This window comes from Typopeltis vanoorti, chromosome 14 (assembly GCF_054136105.1).
Source record: "Typopeltis vanoorti isolate ZY-2024b chromosome 14, IOZ_Tvanoo_1.0, whole genome shotgun sequence".
Lineage (NCBI taxonomy): Eukaryota > Metazoa > Arthropoda > Arachnida > Uropygi > Thelyphonidae > Typopeltis > Typopeltis vanoorti.
In genome coordinates, this window is record NC_143562.1 from 87748261 (window position 1) to 87769474 (window position 21214).

The 21214-nt window shown below is 37.4% G+C and overlaps 1 protein-coding gene across 1 annotated transcript in view; it reads left to right on the forward strand.

Annotated features, from left to right (window-relative positions):
• Positions 1-319: 319 nt before the first annotated feature.
• LOC150099734 (uncharacterized) overlaps positions 320-21214 on the forward strand; it is a 97864-nt gene continuing 76969 nt past the window's right edge. Inside the window, exon 1 of the mRNA XM_090404390.1 lies at positions 320-425. The gene's annotated coding sequence lies outside the window, so the exon portion shown is untranslated. The remainder of the gene's footprint in view (positions 426-21214) is intronic.

The window sequence follows — 21214 nt, forward strand, 5'->3', positions numbered from 1 at the left end:
ATTCATGTTAGCTAGTGTTTCTTTAATTGTTCTTTTATTTCTTTAATTATTTTTATTCTTTGTTTTTCTTTAAAAAAGGGGGAGGGACGGATATTTGGTATCTTCACATCGGAATCTTTTGCATTCTTGCATTAATTGTTACCTAGACCACTGCTTATGCGTAGATACTGTCCTGCTTGATATTCTTTGAAGGTTTTAACTTAATTTTTTTAAATATATTTTTGTTGTTATGTTTTATTTCGCCGATTAAAAGGAAAATGTGTACCCTGATCGGTCTTTCAAGCTTCTACAAACATACGGTCTGTTGATCTTTTTACGCGTAAAGGCCGACTTCCAAAAATTATAAGCAAAAAGCAGGTCTTATAATTTATGATATCATGAATAATTTCAATTTAATAAATCAACCTTCTTAAACTTAGCTGCGTGTAAGTATCTATGTAAAACATTGCATTAATCAAATTTACTCGGTACAGTTTGTTTTATTTTAAACCTCATTAATGGTTATTATAGTATTGCGCAATTGAACAACCACTTATTTGTTGTGGTTTGCCACAATGAATCATGGTAGCCACCAGAGTTGGGTGGTTGAAACACCTGATATTTTCAAATTGCAATTTATTACTTGACAGTCTAGTTTTATTTAATACAACATCAGGAGCCGTGGTTGAAAATGAGTATGATTTCGTGTGTATGTGCGCGTGCCGAATTAATTTTATTAGAATATATGGAATCCTCAAATGTTGCAAAGTCTCTATACCACAACAAATTTTTAACTAAATTCTCAACTAAATAACAAAAGTACTTGGTATTCTTAGTAAGGGAAAACCAGATCATGATGATAGGAATGGTGAGGATCTGTGACTAAGATATGCAACTGTATTAACGATATGAATGTGCTTAATCATGGAAGTGATTATGTACTCATCTGGTTAGGACATTTAGTATGGGTAAGGATGTCCATATAAGTGAGACATTAGAATAGAGATCTGTGGGTCATGCAGACTACAGAGGGTAATATATAAAGAAGCATGGAGTTAACACATTCTGTCTGTACACGAATGCCAGGAGAATCAGGCACATAGGGATTCAATTTGTTGTCTTAGTGGATATGTAATAGCCTATTAAAGGGTACAGTATTTTGGGGTGGGATAGACAAGATGATAGGAGGAGTGTGCTGCTAATGATATTGGTTGATTTGAGTCTAGTAAGGGTAGAATATATGGTTGTAATATTAATAATAACTCCCTGTAGTAGTGAGTTTGAAGCTATCTGGTGTGAGGTGGAGTCTAATAAGATCAAATACATGATGGCATATTGTTACAAATTCAGTAGATCAGTTGCTGGTAGTGATGCGCCAGGGGGGGGCCCCTCCCCCAAAGAAAAAGGAAAAATAAACTAAAAATTTTTCCAAAAATCTTTTTCTAATTAAAATTCACTTTTTATATTAATGTTGTGTTGTGTCTTCTATTTCTATACTACTTATGAATTAGTGATCATTGCAGATGCTCAGTCATAGGTTGTATGCGATGCATAGTGTGCATTCTCGTATTCTCAAACTGTCTACTTATCCCCCCCCCCCCCCACAAGATTAAATCCTGAGTGCGCTGGTGGTTGCTGGTAATGATGATGAAATGCATCACCAAGTCACCCTAATGGGTGCTGAATGATTATTCATCATCATAGGTGACTTTAATGATGTGAAGTGGGTAGCAGTGGAATCTCATTAGAAGAATGAGATTTTACTGCTGTTTGGTTATCCATTGCAACAAAACTTTCTCAAGCAGCATATTGCAGTAGGAACTTCAGATCAAAGAGCGTTAGACCTGATTATAGTATCAGAGGGGGGGGGATTAGTTAAAGAGGTGATTGTTCTGCCTCCAGCTGATGACAGTGATCATGCTGGATAGAACGGGAAAGAGGCTAAGTATATGGATGTTCCATTCAACAAAGGTTACCCTCCAACTTATGCAATGGCCTTCTTTTACATAAGTTCTATGCTGCATCCTGTCAAAGCTTTAAGTGGCTATTGTATATTTCATTTGACATAAAATATACATCTGCTTGCTGATGATGCAAAGATGATAGAGTAATCAGGAATATGACTGTCAAGCATCACTTGCAGAATGATTTAAAAAGGCTATATTTGTGGGCATGTGAAAATGGCTGTCAGTTCACTCTTAGTAAATGTAAAATTATGCACTTTAGTGGTATGAGATCTTCAGTGGTGTATTATGCTAGAAGATCAGGCTAGAGATGTTGGAGGTTTAATGGATAGGAGATTAAGTTTAGGAGCTACATAGCATGGTTGAGTTTGTTAACCCAAAAATTGTTGGAATAAGTGAGACATGTTGGATGAGGATGACATCCTGACATGAATAGAGATGAAAGGGTGTGATGCTGTGAAGATAGAAAGGGTATAAAAGGATGTGGAGTCTATTGATGATAGAAAAGAGTTATGTCCATACAAGGTAGAGATGCAAGGGGGAAATATAGTTTGAGAGGCAGTATGAAATACTTCATTGGATGTTGCTGAAGACCTAGTAATGTGGAAGGTAGTGACCAGAAAATTTATAAACAAATTAGCCATGCAAAATGGGAAAAGAGTGATCATTATCAGTGATTTTAATTACAGAAATATAGATTGGGATGACAAGATAGCAACCAGAAGTAAACAAAATGAATTTCTCAAGTTTTTGAGGGACAGCTACCTCATGCAGTATGTAACAGAGGGCACACAAGGATTTGAGGGTCTTGGATTTGATTATCATCAGAGAATGTTATTATAAATGAGATGTCAAATCTTCCTCCAGTTGATAAGAGTAACCATGAAATGATTACCTGGTTGGATGCCAATCATGTGAAGACTTCTCTGAGGAAAGGGTATATATATATATATATATGGAACTACAAGGCTGGTGATTATGAGAAGCTCAGGAGACATCCTGCAGCTGTAGAATGGAATGAGGAGTTGGGTGGTAAGGAGATCAGTGCCTTGGGTGATATTCAAGAACTATCTAGTAGAAGCAATGTCTAAATGTATTCCAAAGGTCAGATGGTTAAATAAGGTAGGTATGAAATGTACAGAGAAGAATGGTGTTATGGAGGCCACATAAGACGAGTAGAAGTAATCAATTCCATGAGGAATACAAAGAACAGGCAAAAAGTATCTCAGTTGGTAAGGGTAACAAAATATCAGTATGAGCAGCAGTTAGCTAATGAAGCAAAAAAATAAAAAATAAATAAAAGAGAAATTTCTTTTAATATGCAGCCAGCAAAAATAAGACTGATTAGAGTAGAATGGCATTGGTTAGAGAAAACGGTATAAGGACAACTGCTGCATTGGATATAGTTGAGATATTTAATGAACAGTTCATATTGGTCTTTCATCCCTGTGAATGTGACATCATTAAGAATTTGAGAGCAGTGGATGATGATGAGGAGAGACTGACTGTGAGTGAGGAAGAGATATTTAGGGAAATAAGCAAACATGATATTAATGAGGTTGTGGGATTTGATCATATATCAATGCATATTTTGAAGGAATGTACTAGGGAGTTGCCATTTACCTTGACATATTTGTTTAATATGAGTCTTACATTGAGTCAAGTTTCAAAGGAGCGGAAGGAAAGCAAGATTATATTGCTTCATAAAGGAGGTGACAGAATTTAAGCATGAAATTACAGAGCCATCGCCAAGATAGATCGTGCCCTGAGGCAAACAATTAACCATGCTATCAGCCAAGATGTCTATAGACGTCAAGGTTATCATGGATGTGAAGTGCATATTAAAATTGTAATACCATTGATATTACATCGAAATATATGATGGATATGAAGCACATGAGGATGCGTATTTGATCCATAATGACCAGCATGGTGGTTAAATATCACCTCTGATGGATTGTAAGACAAAAATATAAGAAAATCTCCAATTGCTATTTTGTTTTTATTACAAGAGAAACAATAATGCAAAATGATTACATAATAATATTAATTAAATGTTTGCTCTACAGGGATATCGCACAATAAAACTGTTTATAAGCTCTTATAAATTTAAATTATAAGTTATGTCTGCCTCTATCAATATAGTTGCTAGACCAATCAATCTTTCTTGGGTCATTGCTGTTCACAAATAATTTTTAATTAGTTTAAGCTTGGAAAAATGTCTTTCTGCACTTGCTGCACTAACAGGAATTGTTAGTGTAGTGACGGCGCCTACCTCAATATGGCTGAAAGAGCACCCTTATTAAGCTGCATGTGAGGCAGGCTGCCTCTTTGCCATGCCCAGTCAACGGTACTGTGAAATTTTAGGCCAATCTGTGTGTCAGGTGTTGTGGTTAAAGTGCTGGAAAGAATGGTGAAAATCAGAGTCTAGAATGAGCTTACATTTGAGCGTTTTGACAACAATGGTATTATCATTGATGGACAGCATGTATTTGCTAAAGGAAGGTCATGTTTTAGTAATCTGCTTACTTATTACAATAAGGTGATAGCAGCATTGGATGTGAGAGATGGATATAAGTAATATACTTAGACTTTGCAAAGGCTTTTGATAGATTACTACTTAAGTTGATAGCAGACTAGAGTGGATGGGGTTTGATATTAGACTAGTGCATTGGATTGGAGATTGGCTGTCTGATAGGAATGAACAAGTTGTGTATGTGAGAGCAATATTTGAATAGGGATATACAGTTGTTTGCAGATGATGCTAAGTTGGGACAAACTATCAGGAGCAGAGAATATGTTGTGGCCTTAAAGAAGACTTGAATAGATGGAGTGAATGGACACGGGAGTGGGGGATGCCAGTTCAGTGTTGCAAAATGTGAGTTTTAAAATTTGGAAAGCAAAGATGGGATGTAGAATTTATGCTTGTGTTTAGCCACCATCATCCCCAAGATCCAAAATTTAGAGGACATATTGCCAAAATTGTGAGGACAACATAACGAATTCTGGAAGAGCAATGATGCCGAGGATACTGACTTGTAGAAGTGAGGAGATTATGGTTCCATTGTACAAAGCTGTGATTAGGCCATATATGGACTACTGTGCACAGATTTGCTAACTTGGTTTTCAAAAGGATGAAGAGATATTGGAAAGGATCCAGGTGGTTTCTGGAATGTTGAGTATGAAGAAAGGTTGAGAAGATGCAATTTACAGAATCTAGTGGATAGGAAGAAAAGGGGTAATGTGATAGAGATGTACAAGTTGATAAGGGGTTGTTATAGGATTAATGTTGAAGAGGTTTTTCATAAAATAGTGGAGATTGGGGAAGAACAAGAGGTTATCCCTGGAAACCGTATAAGAAGGGTGTTAGCAAGGGAGTGAGAAGTAGGTTTTTTGCATGGATAGTTGTGAATGATTGGAATGCATTGCCTGAGAGTGTGGTGTCTGCAGAGATTTTGAATGTGTTTAATGCATGGAATGATGGGCTGTGTGTATGAGAAAAGTGACCTCCTAGATGAGTCTGTGACTCCAAAGTATCTGAGGATGATAATAGTAATAATAAGGATCGCAAATAAAACTTAGAGGATACAATGCTGAAACAAACATTGATATATAACGATGAGGAAGTCATTTTGCCTCTTTACGAGATCCTAATATGACATCACCTAGTCTGTTGTGTGCATTCAGTTTCCTGGTTTCCAAGGTGGTGCAGATATAGTGTTGAGGGCAAAGGAGAGTGTTAAATAAATAAATTCCATGTGATGATACAGCGTTCCCCCTTTTTTACTGGAGTTCACGGTACCATCTAGTCCCCCCAAATTTTATCCAGGCTCCAGAACCGGCATAGGCTGATGATTCAGAATTATGGTTGGGTCAGTATTCCTAACTGTAATCCGTGTGTGTCCTCTGACCGGTTTGCGGGATGAAAAACACCAGATAAACTGGCAGGAAAAACCCTGCTGTCCACGCCCAAGACCGGCTAACTTGGCTATGGCTGAGGAAGATCCTTGAGCTCCTCACGTCATTGACGGGAATTGAACCTAGGACACTCCTTCCCCAGGCATATGGTTGCGAAGTGCAAAGCCACTAGGCTAACCGCACGGACTGGAGAATAAATGAAACGGATTGCCAGACAATTGTGAATGCTTTGTTTGCCAATGAGTTCAGGGAGAAGTACGATAGATATTGTGTGGATGATTTGGATTGCCTATGATGAATCTTCATATTCCATGGAGGTTTTTGTGCAATAATAATAGCAACCTACAACCATACATTAAGGTCACATGTATGGTATAGGTGAGGGTTGAAGAATAACAAACCTATTGATTCTAATCTTCAAAGATACCTGTAGCATGGCAATAAACAATAAATTACACGATAACCACAGCATTTAACTTTAATGTAATGAAAGTACAGATATTTTGTACTGAAAATAACAGAATATCATCAGCATGTAGAAACAAGCAAGTCTTTAATTAATAGAGCACATAAGGTGTGCTGCTCTCCCTCAAGCTTACAACAAGAACTTCTCACTATCAAAATGTTAATGGAATTTAATGGTTACAATCCTGATCAAATCCAGCAGATAATTGACTCCTATGTTTTAACACCTCAGGATTCTTCAACAGACTGCACAGTTCCAATCCCTTATATTTCTGGCATCTCTGAACTGATTGGTAGAATTTTGAAGAAGTATCATCTCATTTCCACATATTTTCCTATCAACAAAATTTCTCATCTGTTGCCATCTACTAAAGACAAACTGTTACCTCTATCATTAGCTGGCTTTTTCCTTCAGTAAACGCCCGCTAATGATGGATTATATTATTATAGTATACAGCACTGGGCAGATGAGGGTAATGTGATTTGTGAAAGGGTGCTCTTGTTTTAGCAATATGCTAGCCTTTTATAATAAAGTTACAAGAACATTAGATGAAGGAAAGGCATATACTTCAATTTTCTTAGACTTAGCAAAGGCATTTGACAGGGCGCCACATGATAAGCTGATATTTAAGTTGCAACACATGGGTCTGGATGTCAGATTGGTCAACTGGATTCAGGATTGGCTGTCTGATAGGTATCAGAGAGTTGTGTATGGTGGAGCAGTTTCAAGGAGACAGAAGGTTACAAGTGGGGTCCCACAGGGCTCAGTACTAGGACCTATATTGTTTAACCTTTATATCAATGATATTGCAAGGGGATATTCAGTTGTTTGCAGATGATGTGAAGCTGGGAAGGATTATTAGTAATAGTGCAGATATGGTAGCCCTGCAAGAGGATTTAAATAAGCTAGATAGATGGGCAAATGAATGGGGGGTGTCAGTTTAATGCAGCCAAATGTAAGGTCTTGAGGTTTGGGAAACATTGATGGGATGCTGCATACTCTATGGGAGGAGTTATACTGGAGGAAGTAGGGGAGACAAGAGATCTGGGGTTGATGATTGATAGAAACCTGAAGTTTAGGGGACATATTGCAAAGGTGGTAAAGGTAACACAGAGGATTGCTGCAATTATGAGAAGGACACTGACCTGCAGAGATAAGAGGGTTATCATTCCGTTGTATAAGTCTCTGATCAGACCACACTTGGATTATTGTTCTCAGATTTGGTCCCCAGGATTTGAAGGGGATAAATTAACTGTAGAAAAGATACAAAGATGGTCTCAGGACTGTACAAGGATAGTTATGAGAATCGGCTGAGGGAATGTGGACTGCAGAGTTTGGCGGATAGAAGAAGGAGAGGTGATATGATTGAGACTTTTAAACTGTTGAGAGGTGGTTACAGGGTTGACACTGGAGAGTTCTTTCACTTGGTTGAACAGCGGGAAGGTGTGATGACAAGAGGCCATCCCTGGAAGTTACGAAAGGAAACTGTGAGCAAGAGGGTGAGGAGTGGTTTCTTTGCATGGAGGGTGGTTGAGCCGTGGAATGCATTGCCTGATAGAGTGGTGAGGGCGAGAACGGTCAATGAGTTTAAGGAGTGGTATGATCGATTTTGTGTTTCTTAGGGGGAAACCTCCTCTCGATGAGTCTTGACAGACTTTATGTTCTTAGGAAGGACCTCCCACGATGAGTCTTTTGACTCCATGGAGGCCTGAATAATAATAATAATATTGAATACGTGAAACCTCAAAAGTCTGGTTTGGCACAACATAGTATTGACACTAAACACAGTATCCAGTGGAATGAAGCTTGTTTTCTACATAGAAGCATATTTAAATATGAACACCTTTTCAAAGAAAGTTGTGAAGCCCATTTACATCAGCAAAATATGAATCGGAACGATTCTCTCTCTCTCTCTCTCCCAAAAGTTTGGCAGGTTCTTATCTTATGTAACCATCAAAATTAGTTTGTAATAATATTTTTAATATTATTATTTATTTATTAATATTAATTTCTAGCACATGATAACAGTTTTTAATTGGTAAACCACCAACTGCTGTATGTACCTTGTATTCCCGTTCCTTTGATTTGCTTGTTTCTACACACTGATATTGTAGTTATTTTCAGTATGAAATATCTTTATTTTCATTTCATTAAAGTTAATTATGGTTACTTAAATATATAAAGAGAAGGTGTTTCTTATTTGGTTTTAAAATAATGTGGGATTTAATATCCCTTTAATTTAAATAATGTTTATATCGCCGATTGGCTCTTTATATTTAAGTAACTTAATGGGTGCACCTTTTTGACAACTTGTATAGCAGAGTATATAAGTTCTTTTTGCTATACCCTTTGGTATTAATTTGGTCTAGCTACTCACTGATGAAGCCTCAATAAAGGCTGAAACCGGTGAGATTGCTAATATGAGTTCGCTCTCTTAAGGTTTTTGCCTTAAGAGAGAAATTTGAGTCTCCAGGGAAAGTGTTTTCTGGCACGGCACAGCGAGGGGCTTTGTCGGTGAATGCTTTTCTTCGGAATATGAGCGGTTCTACTCAGTGGTGGTGGTGGAGGGTGGAAGGCCATCACTGAGTGGAGCCAACGCTGAGATAGACGGTCTTTTGCCCACAATTGAGTGGCCTAGGGATCATCCGAATTTTTAGAGACGGCTTTACTTATTCATAAGGCTGAAACTGGTCTTGGTAGTGACCTCCTACCATAATGTAATAACAGCATACATATTCTAGGAAATGTGTTTTTACATTATGGAAAATACCAAGAATAGCGATCAGAACTTTGCCACCTTTGCTACGAGCTGCCTGAGTTTGTACTATGTACTAGGACTACGTGCATTTGCTCACGCTGGTAGTAGCCGATACTTTTATAGTTTATTATACTATATTTGGCATGAAACTCTCTGATTCCAATCTTTGAGTTTCTTATTCGGTTTGAAAACAATGTGGGATTTAATATCCCCTTAATTTAAATAATGTTTATATCGCCAAAATGAAGCCGATTGGCTCTTTATATTTAAGTAACTTAATGGATGCACCTTTTTTGACAACTCATATAGCAGAGTATATAAGTTCTTTTCGCTATACCCTTTGGTATTAATTTGGTCTAACTACTCACTGATGAAGCCTCAATAAAGGCTGAAACCGGTCTGGGTAGTGACCTCCCACCATAATGTAATAACAGCATACATTTCCTAGGAAATGTGTTTATACATTATGGAAAATACCAAGAATAGCGATCAGAACTTTGCCACCTTTGCTACGAGCTGCCTGAGTTTGTACTATGTACTAGGACTATGTGCATTTGCTCATGCTAGTAGTCGCCGATACTTTTATTTTATAGTTTATTATACTATATTCGGCATGAAACTCTCTGATTCCAATCTTTGTGTTTCTTATTCGGTTTTAAAACAATGTGGGATTTAATATCCCCTTAATTTAAATAATGTTAATTACGGTGGTTATCGTGTAATTTATTGTTTGAACCTATTGATATTTTCTTGAAATGCTGAAAGTGATAATGGTTTGAGAACACTTCTTGAGGAAGGCTGTTCCAAAGAATAGAGGCAGTGAAATAAAAGAGGAAGATTCAGCGAATGTGTAATTGGATTGTAAAAGCATATTGAGCAGTTACAGCTTGTGTTTTAACAGGCTCATTTGAAAGCAGAGGATGGATGCCATTTTGTTGTAGTGGTATTCATGGAAGTACTTGTAGAAGTTAAAGTGAACTGGTGAGAGAGAGAGAGAGAGAGAGAGATGAGTCATCTGCCAGCTGAATTCTTCTCTAGGTAGTATCAAGAATTTTTAGAGTGGGGTGCACCATCTCAGGCATATGAATAGTATTCTAAGGTTGCCAGAGGGGGATAAGATTTGTGCTTAGTATAAAGAAAAAGGAATGCCTAGTTTTTTAGTGGTTGATGAAGTACCGATGTGATATTTGTATCAGGAAAGATCCAATTTAAACGTCAGCCCAAGGTGAATATCTTGGTAGACATGAAAGAGGGAAATAATGGCAATAGTTATGAGGCAGTTTGGTGTAACATGGAGGTTGACAGGAAGACATATTTAGTTGGATGTTGCTATAGGCCAAGGAATGTGGAGGGTGGTGATGAAGAAGTATAAACAACTTGGATTAGTGAAGAAAGGGAGATAATTATTATGGGTGATTTTAATTATGGCATGTATAGATTGAAATGAAGAGATAACATTTGGGAATAAGGGAAATGAATTTCTAGAGTTCTTGAGAGATAACTATCTCAGGCAGCATGTAAAGGCAGGCACACGAGGATCGAGAATTTAGATCTGATCATTTCTTCAGAGGATGTAATTGTGAGTGGGGTTTGACAGTTTCCTCCAGTTGATGAGAGTGAAGCAAGTGCAAGTTCAAGTACAATATACAAGTAACAATACAAAGGAAGAAAGCAGCAAAGAAAGTTTCTGATGCTTCCCAGAGGGATGAAGATCATGAACTCTATAGAGAAAAGAAGAAAGAAGCAAAAAAAGCAGTGGTGCAAGCAAAAACAAAGGCATATAAAAATTTGTATGATGAAGTAGAAACAACTGAAGGACAGAAAAAGGGCTACAGGTTGGCTAAATATTGGAGTAAAGCAATGAAAGATATCTCCCAAGTGAAGCAGATGGAATTATAATAAGAAAATTAGAAGGTATTCAGATTAGGTGGAAGGAATATTTTGAGAAGGTGTTAAATGAGGAAAAGGGGGGCTCTCTGAGGAAGAGGGACTACCAAATGAAGTAATGACTAGAGAAATCGACAGAGGGGAAGTGGTGAAAGCAATGGCCAAAATGAAGAGTGGAAAGGCTGTTGGACCAGATGAAATACCTGTGGAGGTGTGGAAAGCATTAGGAGATGAAGGCATTGAATTAACATGGAATCTGTTGAAAGAGATCTATTGCTAAGATGTAATTCCTGAGGAATGGAGCAGAGTGAAGTGGTACCTATATATAAGGGAAAGGGAGATATACAGGACTGTAGTAATTATAGAAGAATTAAACTTATGTCTCATACGATGAAGTTATTTGAAAAAATCGTAGATGGAAGGCTGAGAGAAGAAGTTAATATTGAAAAAGAACAGTTTGGTTTTCTGCCTCAAAGAGGAAAGGAACTATGGATGTGATATTTATTTTGAGGCAGATGATTGAAAAATGTATTGAAGAACAAAGGCCTCTACATGTCATTTTATAGATTTAGAGAAGGCATATCACACAGTACCTAGAAAAGAGATATGGAGGAGTTTAAGAGAAAAGAGAGTATCAGAAGAATATGTTAGATTGATGCAGGAAATGTACAGAAATATGCAAGAAACAGTTAGGAGCTGTTTGTGAATAACAGAGTTTTGACGTAACAGTTGGTTTACACCAGGGATCAGCAATCAGTCCTTTTCTCTATGTAGTAATAGATATGTTGACAGAGTAAATCAGCGAGAGAGAGAGAGCACCTTGGAGTATGCTATATGCAGACAATATTGTGTTGTGTGCAGAAACAAGAGAGGAAGTGAAAGAAAAGCTAATAAGGTTGAACAGAGTATTAGAAGAAAGAGGACTGAGAGTTAGCAGAAGAAAAACTGAATAGCTGGTGTGTGATCAAGATGTCGACCCTGAGGAAGATGTGGTGTTGAATGGAGAAGTCATCAAGAAAGTAGATAAATTCAAATATCTGGGTTCAGTAGTGGATAGTAAAGGTGAAGTGGAAAGGGAAGTCAATAACAGAATTCAGGCAGGATGGAAAAATTGGAAAGAAATGTCAGGAATTTTGTGTGATAGAAAAGGGCCAGTGAAATTGAAAGGAAAAATATACAAAGCAGCAGTGAGACCTACAATGTTATCATATTAACTGCCATGTGAGTTGTATTTAACTCACGCTAGTTTTGAGTGCGGGGCCTCATGAAGCATATATAACTTGCACATCTCTTTACCTCGGGAGCCGCGTGGTGCACAGGCAACTCTTGCTGCCATGCTGTAACATGCATGTTACGTGATGGGTGCCCCCCCCCCCCCCCCCCGGGGCAAAACTCTGCAGTTGGTTCATGAAAATCTTACTTGTTGACGTTCTTTTTGTTACGTTTAATATTGACAATTTAATTCTAAAAACGTGGATCAAATGAATAGAAGTCAATAAATTTCGTTTTTATATTTATTTTTACCTGTTTTTATTTATTTGACAAGTCAAGAAAAGCACTTTACCCTTATGAACTATTTTTCAAGTTTTCACGTTACTTTTTACATTACTAATTTTCAAGTTTTTATATTACTTTTTTATTGATGTATGTTTTAGGAAAAAGCATTCTATACAAAAGTACACATTACATTTGCAGCATTTCCATGCTGTCTGTTTACATCTTTTCATGGCATATTGACGTCCTTTCTCGGCTTGTGTTTTTTCATAGCACACAGTACATTTTATTCTGGCAGAGCCCATGTTCATGAGAAAACAAGTCACAGATGGCGACGGAAGGGACAGCGCTGCAGCAGTTTTAGGCAAACTTGTTCTTTGAATTTTGTGATCGAGATCTTCTTTTTGTTCACAACTTTTGTTCATACTTAGGGGGTATGATTCAGAGCTCATTATCCAGGACCACCCAAGGTCCACTCCAGACACAACTAAATACTTGTGACAAACTTGTTCTTTGAACAAGTTTGTGATCGAGATCTTCTTTTTGTTCATGACTTTTGTTCATACTTAGGGGGTATGATTCAGAGGTCATCCAGGACCTCTGAATCATACCCCCTATTATCCAGGACCACCCAAGGTCCACTCCGCACACAACTAAATACTTGTGGAATGACAAAAGACTCAATTCTCAGAAACAAATTCAATAAGTATGTCGTGAGTCACATACAACTCACGTGGCATGCAGTGTAAAAATTGATTCTAGTGCCATGTGAGTTGCATATAACTCATGCACAGAAAACAATAAAAAATAACAAATTTTTCATTAAATTAGAAAGGATCATTTTGTTTTTGAAGTTTTTATTCTATTTTTATAATAAAACACTGTGGCCCCAAGGAAAAAAATTTTTTTTCTAGTGTAGCAGTCAATGTGTTAAATGGAGACACTGCCTGTGAAGAAGTCCAATGAAAGCAAGATTAGTACTACAGAAATACAGATGCATTGATGGCTGTGTGGAGTAACAAGGAAAGACCAGGTGAGGAATGAACACATCAGGCGTCCTGTAAAGGTGACTTCAATTACAAACAAAATACAAGAAGCACGATTAAGATTATATGGACATGGAATGAGGTGAAATGAAAAATATGATGGACAAAGTATCATGATGATGGACATAGAAGAAGAGGAAGACCAAAGAAGAGGTGGAAAGATGATGTAGAGGAAGATCTGAAGAAGAAAAAACTGGACAAAGATGCAATCTACAATAGAAAACAGTGAATAAGACTCATCAGAATCTGTTGTTTCAAGGATACTTGCGACATAAGGCTGAATGATATAATCACGTAATCACAAGAAAGATATTTATTTAACCAAATATTTCGGTCTGGAAATAGCAGACCATCGTCAGTGGTAATACAAGAACAGTTTAAAAAAATACAAGCTAGAATACTAACAATAGATCGTTAAAATTATAACACGCCGCGTGATTTTAAATCCCTAAGTATGAAACGGAATATTTTGAAGTACAAACATGATTGAATTTGCTATTAAAAAAAAAAAAAAAATTAATTAATGAGTAATCTTGATTAGACTTTCCCAGATTTTTGATATAGATATGCAGTCATTACGATTCAGGTTGGGGCGATGGAGCAAGGCCTCCACTCTTTCCTTGAACAAACGTTCGAACCTATAACGGGATCTATGTAAGAGGCGAGTCTTGGACCAAAGGATGCTGTGGTTAGTTTCAATCTCGTGTTGAGCCAATCCAGACTTTTCAGGTTTGTTGTGAAGAATGGATGATTGATGTTCTTGGATTCTTTTTTCAAGAGAACGTCCAGTTTGTCCAAAATAAAAGAGATCACAGGTGCATGGAATTTGATAAACTCCAGGAAGAGATAAAGTTGAGCATTTGTCTTTAGGAGAAGGAAAATGAGAAGACAATTTGTTAATAGGTGAATACGTAGTTGTTAAATCATATTTCTTTAAAATTCTTGCGATAGGTTCTGAAATACCGGATATATAAGGAATAGGCACTCTATGTGTTGAAACTTTGTTGTTTTGTAGAGGATTATAAGAATTGAGAAGACGTTGAGTACTTTTTTCAGAAAAGCCATTGAGTTTCATGTGTTGTTGGATAGTAGAAAGTTCTTTCTGTAGATAATCAAAAGTAGAACAATTAGTTTTGGCTCTTCTGATGAGGCATTTTAAAATTCCTGTTTTTTGACATGGATGATGGATGATGATGGATATTTCGTATATCAAAACAAATTTTATAGCCAAGTAGAAGGAACGGCCATGGGAAGTCCTCTTTCTCCGGCTTTAGCCAACTTTTATTTAGAACGTTTAGAAAAAGTCCTCTTCGCATCTATTTTCCCTCAACCATTTTTTTGGGTAAGATATATAGATGACATATTTACTATTTGGCCTCACAGCAAAAACGCTTTACCTTCCTTTTCAAACAGTATTAATTCCTTGAATCATCGCATAAAGTTTACTATGGAATTAGAAGAAAACAACCAGTTATCTTTTTTCGACGTTCTCCTCATCCGATCACCTTCAAATATTCTTACAACTACAGTATACAGGAAGCCAACATTCACAGGTCGTTATATTCTTAAAGAATCAGCCCATCATCCATGTCAAAAAACAGGAATTTTAAAATGCCTCATCAGAAGAGCCAAAACTAATTGTTCTACTTTTGATTATCTACAGAAAGAACTTTCTACTATCCAACAACACATGAAACTCAATGGCTTTTCTGAAAAAAGTACTCAACGTCTTCTCAATTCTTATAATCCTCTATAAAACATCAAAGTTTCAACACGTCGAGTGCCTATTCCTTATATATCCGGTATTTCAGAACCTATCGCAAGAATTTTAAAGAAATATGATTTAACAACTACGTATTCACCTATTAAAAAATTGTCTTCTCATTTTCCTTCTCCTAAAGACAAACGCTCAACTTTATCTCTTCCTGGAGTTTATCAAATTCCATGCAATGATCTCTTTTATTTTGGAGAAACTGGACGTTCTCTTGAAAAAAGAATCCAAGAACATCAATCATCCATTCTTCACAACAAACCTGAAAAGTCTGGATTGGCTCAACACGGGATTGAAACTAACCACAGCATCCTTTGGTCCAAGACTCGCCTCTTACATAGATCCCGTTATAGGTTTGAACGTTTGTTCAAGGAAAGCGTGGAGGCTTTGCTCCATCGCCCCAACCTGAATCGTAATGACTGCATATCTATATCAAAAATCTGGGAAAGTCTAATCAAGATTACTCATTAATTAATTTTTTTTTTTTTTTTAATAGCAAATTCAATCATGTTTGTACTTCAAAATATTCCGTTTCATACTTAGTGATTTAACATCACGCGGCGTGTTATAATTTTAACGATCTATTGTTAGTATTCTAGCTTGTATTTTTTAAACTGTTCTTGTATTACCACTGACGATGGTCTGCTATTTCCAGACCAAATATTTGGTTAAATAAATATCTTTCTTGTGATTACGTGATTATATCATTAAGACTCATCAGAAACAGTGACCCCGTATAGAAATGGGAGCAGCTGAAGAAGAAGAAAGTGAGAGAGTGATGAAGTGATCACCTGGGTTGTGGCTAGCAATATGCAGACAGACTTCTGTGAGGAAAGGATATATGTTGAATTATAAGGCTGCTGATTATGACAAGCTTAGGAGACAGCTTGGAGCTATAGCATGGAATCAGGAGTTGAGGAAATAAATGTTGCTTGGGAACTTACAAGAAATACATAACTGCATTAGTGTGAGAATGTATTCCAAAGGCCAAAAGGCTGAATAAGGTAAATGCAAAATGGATGAATGAGGGGCTTAAGCATGAAATCTGGAAGAAGGTACTTTGGAGACAGTACAGGATGAATAATGGTAATAATCAGTTACATGAAGAGTATAAAGAACAAGCATGGAGAGTGACACAGTTAGTAAGGAAAACAAAAGTAGGGTATGAGCAGAAATTGGCAAATCAGGCAAAGAAAAACCCTAGAGAATGTTTATATGGCAAACAGAAAAAAAGGAGAATGATTATGGTAAGATGATGTTAATGGATGGAAATGGCTGAATGGTAACTGTTGCAGAAGACATTGTTGAGATATTCAGTGATCAGTTTATAAGGGTGGAATCATAAGGAACTTAAGTGTAGAGAACATAACAGAGGATGGCTTAATTGTGAGTGAGCAGGAGGTATTTGAGGAAATAAATAACCTTGATGTGAATAAGGCAGTAGAATTTGATGACATATCATCATGTATCTTAAGGGAATGTTCCAGGGAATTGACATGCTTCTTTAATAAGAGTCTTACAACAGCACAGATTCCAAGGGAGTGAAGGAGGGTAAAATTGTTCCACTGCATAAAGGTCATGATAAGGTTATAGCTTCAAATTAAGTTACTAGGCTAATCTGTATATCTGGAGTTGTGGTGAAGGTACTGGAGAGATTGATGAGAAGTAGGATACAGAAATGGCTTTATAACAGCAGTATTCTCTGTGGTTATCAGCATGGATTAAAGGGATATCATGTTTTATGAACTTACTTATGTACTATAACAAGGTGACATATACCTTGGACATGGGAGATGCATATACAGTAGTGTATTTGGATTTTGCAAAAGATTTTGTTAGATTGCCACATGACAAGCTGTTAAATAAATTGAAACAGATAGGATTGGATAACATGCTCTGAGTTGGATTGGCGACTGGCTGACAGCCAGTCACCGATCCAACGTGTATATCCCAAAAGAGGAAGGTCACTAAGTGGTGTGAGGCAGAGGTCAGTTTTAGGACTGTTGTTCAATTTGTTTATTAATAATATTGGGATGGGTTTATTATTATTATTTGACACCTCCAGGGAGTCCAAAGACTCATCGAGGGAGAGTGTGAAAACAGCATCAAACGATTGTTCCCCTTCCAACTACTAACCACGCTCAAACTTACTTAACTGAGCCATTAGTAGAAGAGGCTAACTGGTGATATGCAGCTGTTTGCAAATTATGCAAAATTGGGGAGGTAAGTGGAACTGTCAGTTCAGTGTTGCAAAGTGTAAGGTTTTGAAATTTGATAAGCAGCAATGTGGTGCAAAGTATACAATTGATGGAGAAACTTTAAAGAAGTAGAGGAGATGAGAGATCTAGGCGTGATGGTGGACAAGGACCTGAAATTCGGGGGCCACATTGCACAAGTTGTCAAGACATCACATCAGATAATGGCATGCAGAAATTGAGAGGTTATGATGCCATTGTATAAGACCTTGATCAGGCCTCATATGTATTATTGTGCACAGATTTGGTTGCCAGGTTTTCATGGTGATGAGGATATGTTGGAAAGGATCCAGAGAATATTCACAAAGGTGGTCAGTGGTCTTTGGGATGTGGAGTATGAGGACAGATTGAGAGAATGTAAGTTGCAAAGCCTTGTGAATAGGAGGAAGTGGGGGAGGATATGATTGTGACATGGAAGAGATTTTTCATAGAATGGGAGGGGAGGGGATAGAACAAGTGGCATTGCTGGAAACTGCATAAGGAGGTTGTGAGCAGAGGAGAGAGGAGAAGGTCTTTGCATGGAGAGTAGTTGGTGAGCAGAATGCATTGCCTGAGTGTGTTGTGAATATAGACACATTGAATCAGTTTAAGGCACGGATTGGAGTTCAGATAATAATAATAATAATAATAATAATAATAATCTGGTTATGTTTGGTGATTTGGTTATTCAAGGTTTACTCCATTAAAGAATGGAATAAAGATTTTTATTATTATTATTATGTGACACCTCCAGGGAGTCCAAAGACTCATCGAGGGAGAATGTGGCAACACCATCGAACGATTGGTTCCCTTCTAACTACTAACCACGCTCAAACCTGCTTAACATTTTGTGAGCCATTAGTAGCAGAGGCTCTACCAATCGACCAGATGAGTAGTTGATGTGTTGCCAAGGAAATGTTAGCAGAAATGTGTGAAAAGAAAGGAGTGCAATTTGTGAATGTATGCAATGAGTTTGAGGAATGAAGCTAGTAACTTAATTGAAAGGAATGGGATTGGATAAGAGACTAACTAGTAAGCTAGATAGGTAATTTTTAAAGGTACTTGTGGCATTGACTATAAACAATGAATTGTTTATAGTCATGATACCTTAAACAAAGATCTTTGTTTAAGGCACACGGTTGTATTTTAAAGCTTGGAATATTTGTGCACTATAAGGGATTGGCATGTGAGTAGCAGGAATGATATGTGTTAACATTAGCAACACTCTGAGGATGAGTTTTGATCAGTGAGAGAAAGCAGTTAGGCAGTGAAACAGAGCCCTAAGGTACTCCTGCATCCATCATAACACACTGTAACTGACCAGAGGGAAACTTGGCTATCCAATAACAGAGGATGGAAGAGAGACCAGAGAATGACAGCACTTTATTGACCAGGCCTTGATGCTAGTCTGTTACTTTGGAAATATCAAGACAACAGAACAGGTTTCTGCAATTTTTTTTCAAAGCAGGAGTCCATATATGAGCAATGTAGGTTAAGAGACTGAGGTTGGGATGATAGTTTGAGGTCAGTTGTTTGATGACAGACTTTTTTTTCTTTCTGGAATGGACTGATGATGGGCTTGTGCATATTGAGATAAATGTCAGCTGAGTTTAAACGAGTATAGAGATGATATAAGACTACAGCACAACTTTTGAGTACAATTATGACCAGTTTTTATGTTATTAAAGATTCTTCTAATGTCTTTTTATTGGAAGACCAGGAACATGAACTGCCCTCCATTGCATGTTCACAATACCAGAAAAACAGTGCAGTTTCTGCACTTTTCTGGTATGTCAGGAGTTGATTTGCCTAATGGAGCTGATATCTTGGCATCATTCTTCTCCACCATCTCCTGCCAGTATGTGAGCTTTGTCTTTAGGTGTTGTTATAACAATGATGTCATTTGTATCAGAGAGAGAGGTGGAAACAGGTGAGCAGAGGCTGCACCAAATGGTATTTGGAAAGGACCAGAAGAGAGAGGAAATACACTGTGTGCAGATTGTTCTGTCACAACAACAACACCATATGTACGGACATCAGTCTGTATATATACTCTGGTTGGACATTTGGGATCCTTACAAAAATTTGTAAGGATCCTTTCCTTCATGCTTACATGGTGATTGGAATACATCATGCAAATTATGGAAACAACTGCCGTGTTAGAGTAAAACTTTAGTTTAATATAAATCAAAATAAACACTCGACTCAGAGGTTAGGCCAATAGTTATAACGGTTGGTCAGTAACTTTAGCATGCCATGTAGATTGTAGTGCAGCTTGTTTCTTTGTATATATGTATATACTCCAGATGATGACCTTAATGTGAAGGTCAAAACATTGTGTGTTTATTTTGGTTTATATTAAACTAAAGTTTTACTCTAACACGGTAGTTGTTTCCATAATTTGCATGATGTGTCCTTCTGGCAAGTTTGTCTGTTTGTGGGATGGTAGTATGGAGAGAGCTCTGCCCTACATGAAAAGCATCACATCAAGGTATCTATACTGTTGGAACTGTTACAGTTCCAAAAGTATAGATCATGTTATAGTACTCATAGTTTATGCTTTAGAATTAAAACCTCTATCTTTATAATGTTTCGCACAGCCAATCTTAACTGTCCAAACCATACTCTATATGATTTCTTTCAGTGGACATGATGGTACCTGTGCTTTTGTACAATTCTATATTCCTTGTTAGAGAATACCTAATCTTGACTTTCTGTGGTGTAAAATATTTCCTTGTCTCGTATTTATCATTCATCTTCTGTATTTACCACATTCCTGATTTTGAAAATCATTCTAACCTGTCTGACTTCTTATGTTTGAAGCTTGACCTGGCTGGCCGAGTGGTTAGTGTATCCGCTGTCCAGCCAAAAGGCTGCAGGTTTGAATCCTGCCGTGGACATGGATGTTTGTGATTGTCTGTGGAAAAGCTAGTGGTGGTCGGCAATAGATGGCATTAGTAGTTGCGGTCATTTGGTGGATTGAGTGGTGGAGACAGTGCTGTAGAGCAGGCGCCCTCCCTCGATGAGTCTTTGGACTCCCTGGAGGTGTCAAATAATAATAATAATAATTTCCTGCAATCCAAATTTCCTAACAGCAAAGTTATCTTATTGGATGACTGTCCACTGTCTCCCTCTTTCCATTTCCACTGACCAAGCTGGAAGAGAAGCCGAAGTATATTCTATTTAGCAGTGATCTAAAGCATATTGTTCACTTTCCAACCAGAATATTTGACAATCCCTTCCAATCACCAACACACTTGATCTTTTCTTTTATCCAGTTCTCCTTCCAAGTGCATTATTGAGGGGACTGCACCTCTTAATAATTTGGACCATAATCTCATCATCCAAGTATAATAGAATTTCATCTATAATAGAATGCACCCCCCCCCCCCCGAGCCATTTCCAACCTCATCCTTTGACATTATTCCTCCTTTCCATGGTCAGACTGCTATTTCTAGATCAAGATAAAGTTGCCACCCAATATTCACGCCATGGTTTTTCAAAAAGTATGGTGGGGCAGTCCACAAAAAGAAAACTTATTTTGGCTTGAGACAAAAACTCTATTTACAGCTTACAATGTAGCCTATGACACTTGAATTAACTGAGCTACATTTAAGTTTGAGAAGTTACATCTCTTTTTCACCCAGATGGTAATATTGCAATGTCACCCTGACCTCCTAACATTATTCTTCTCACC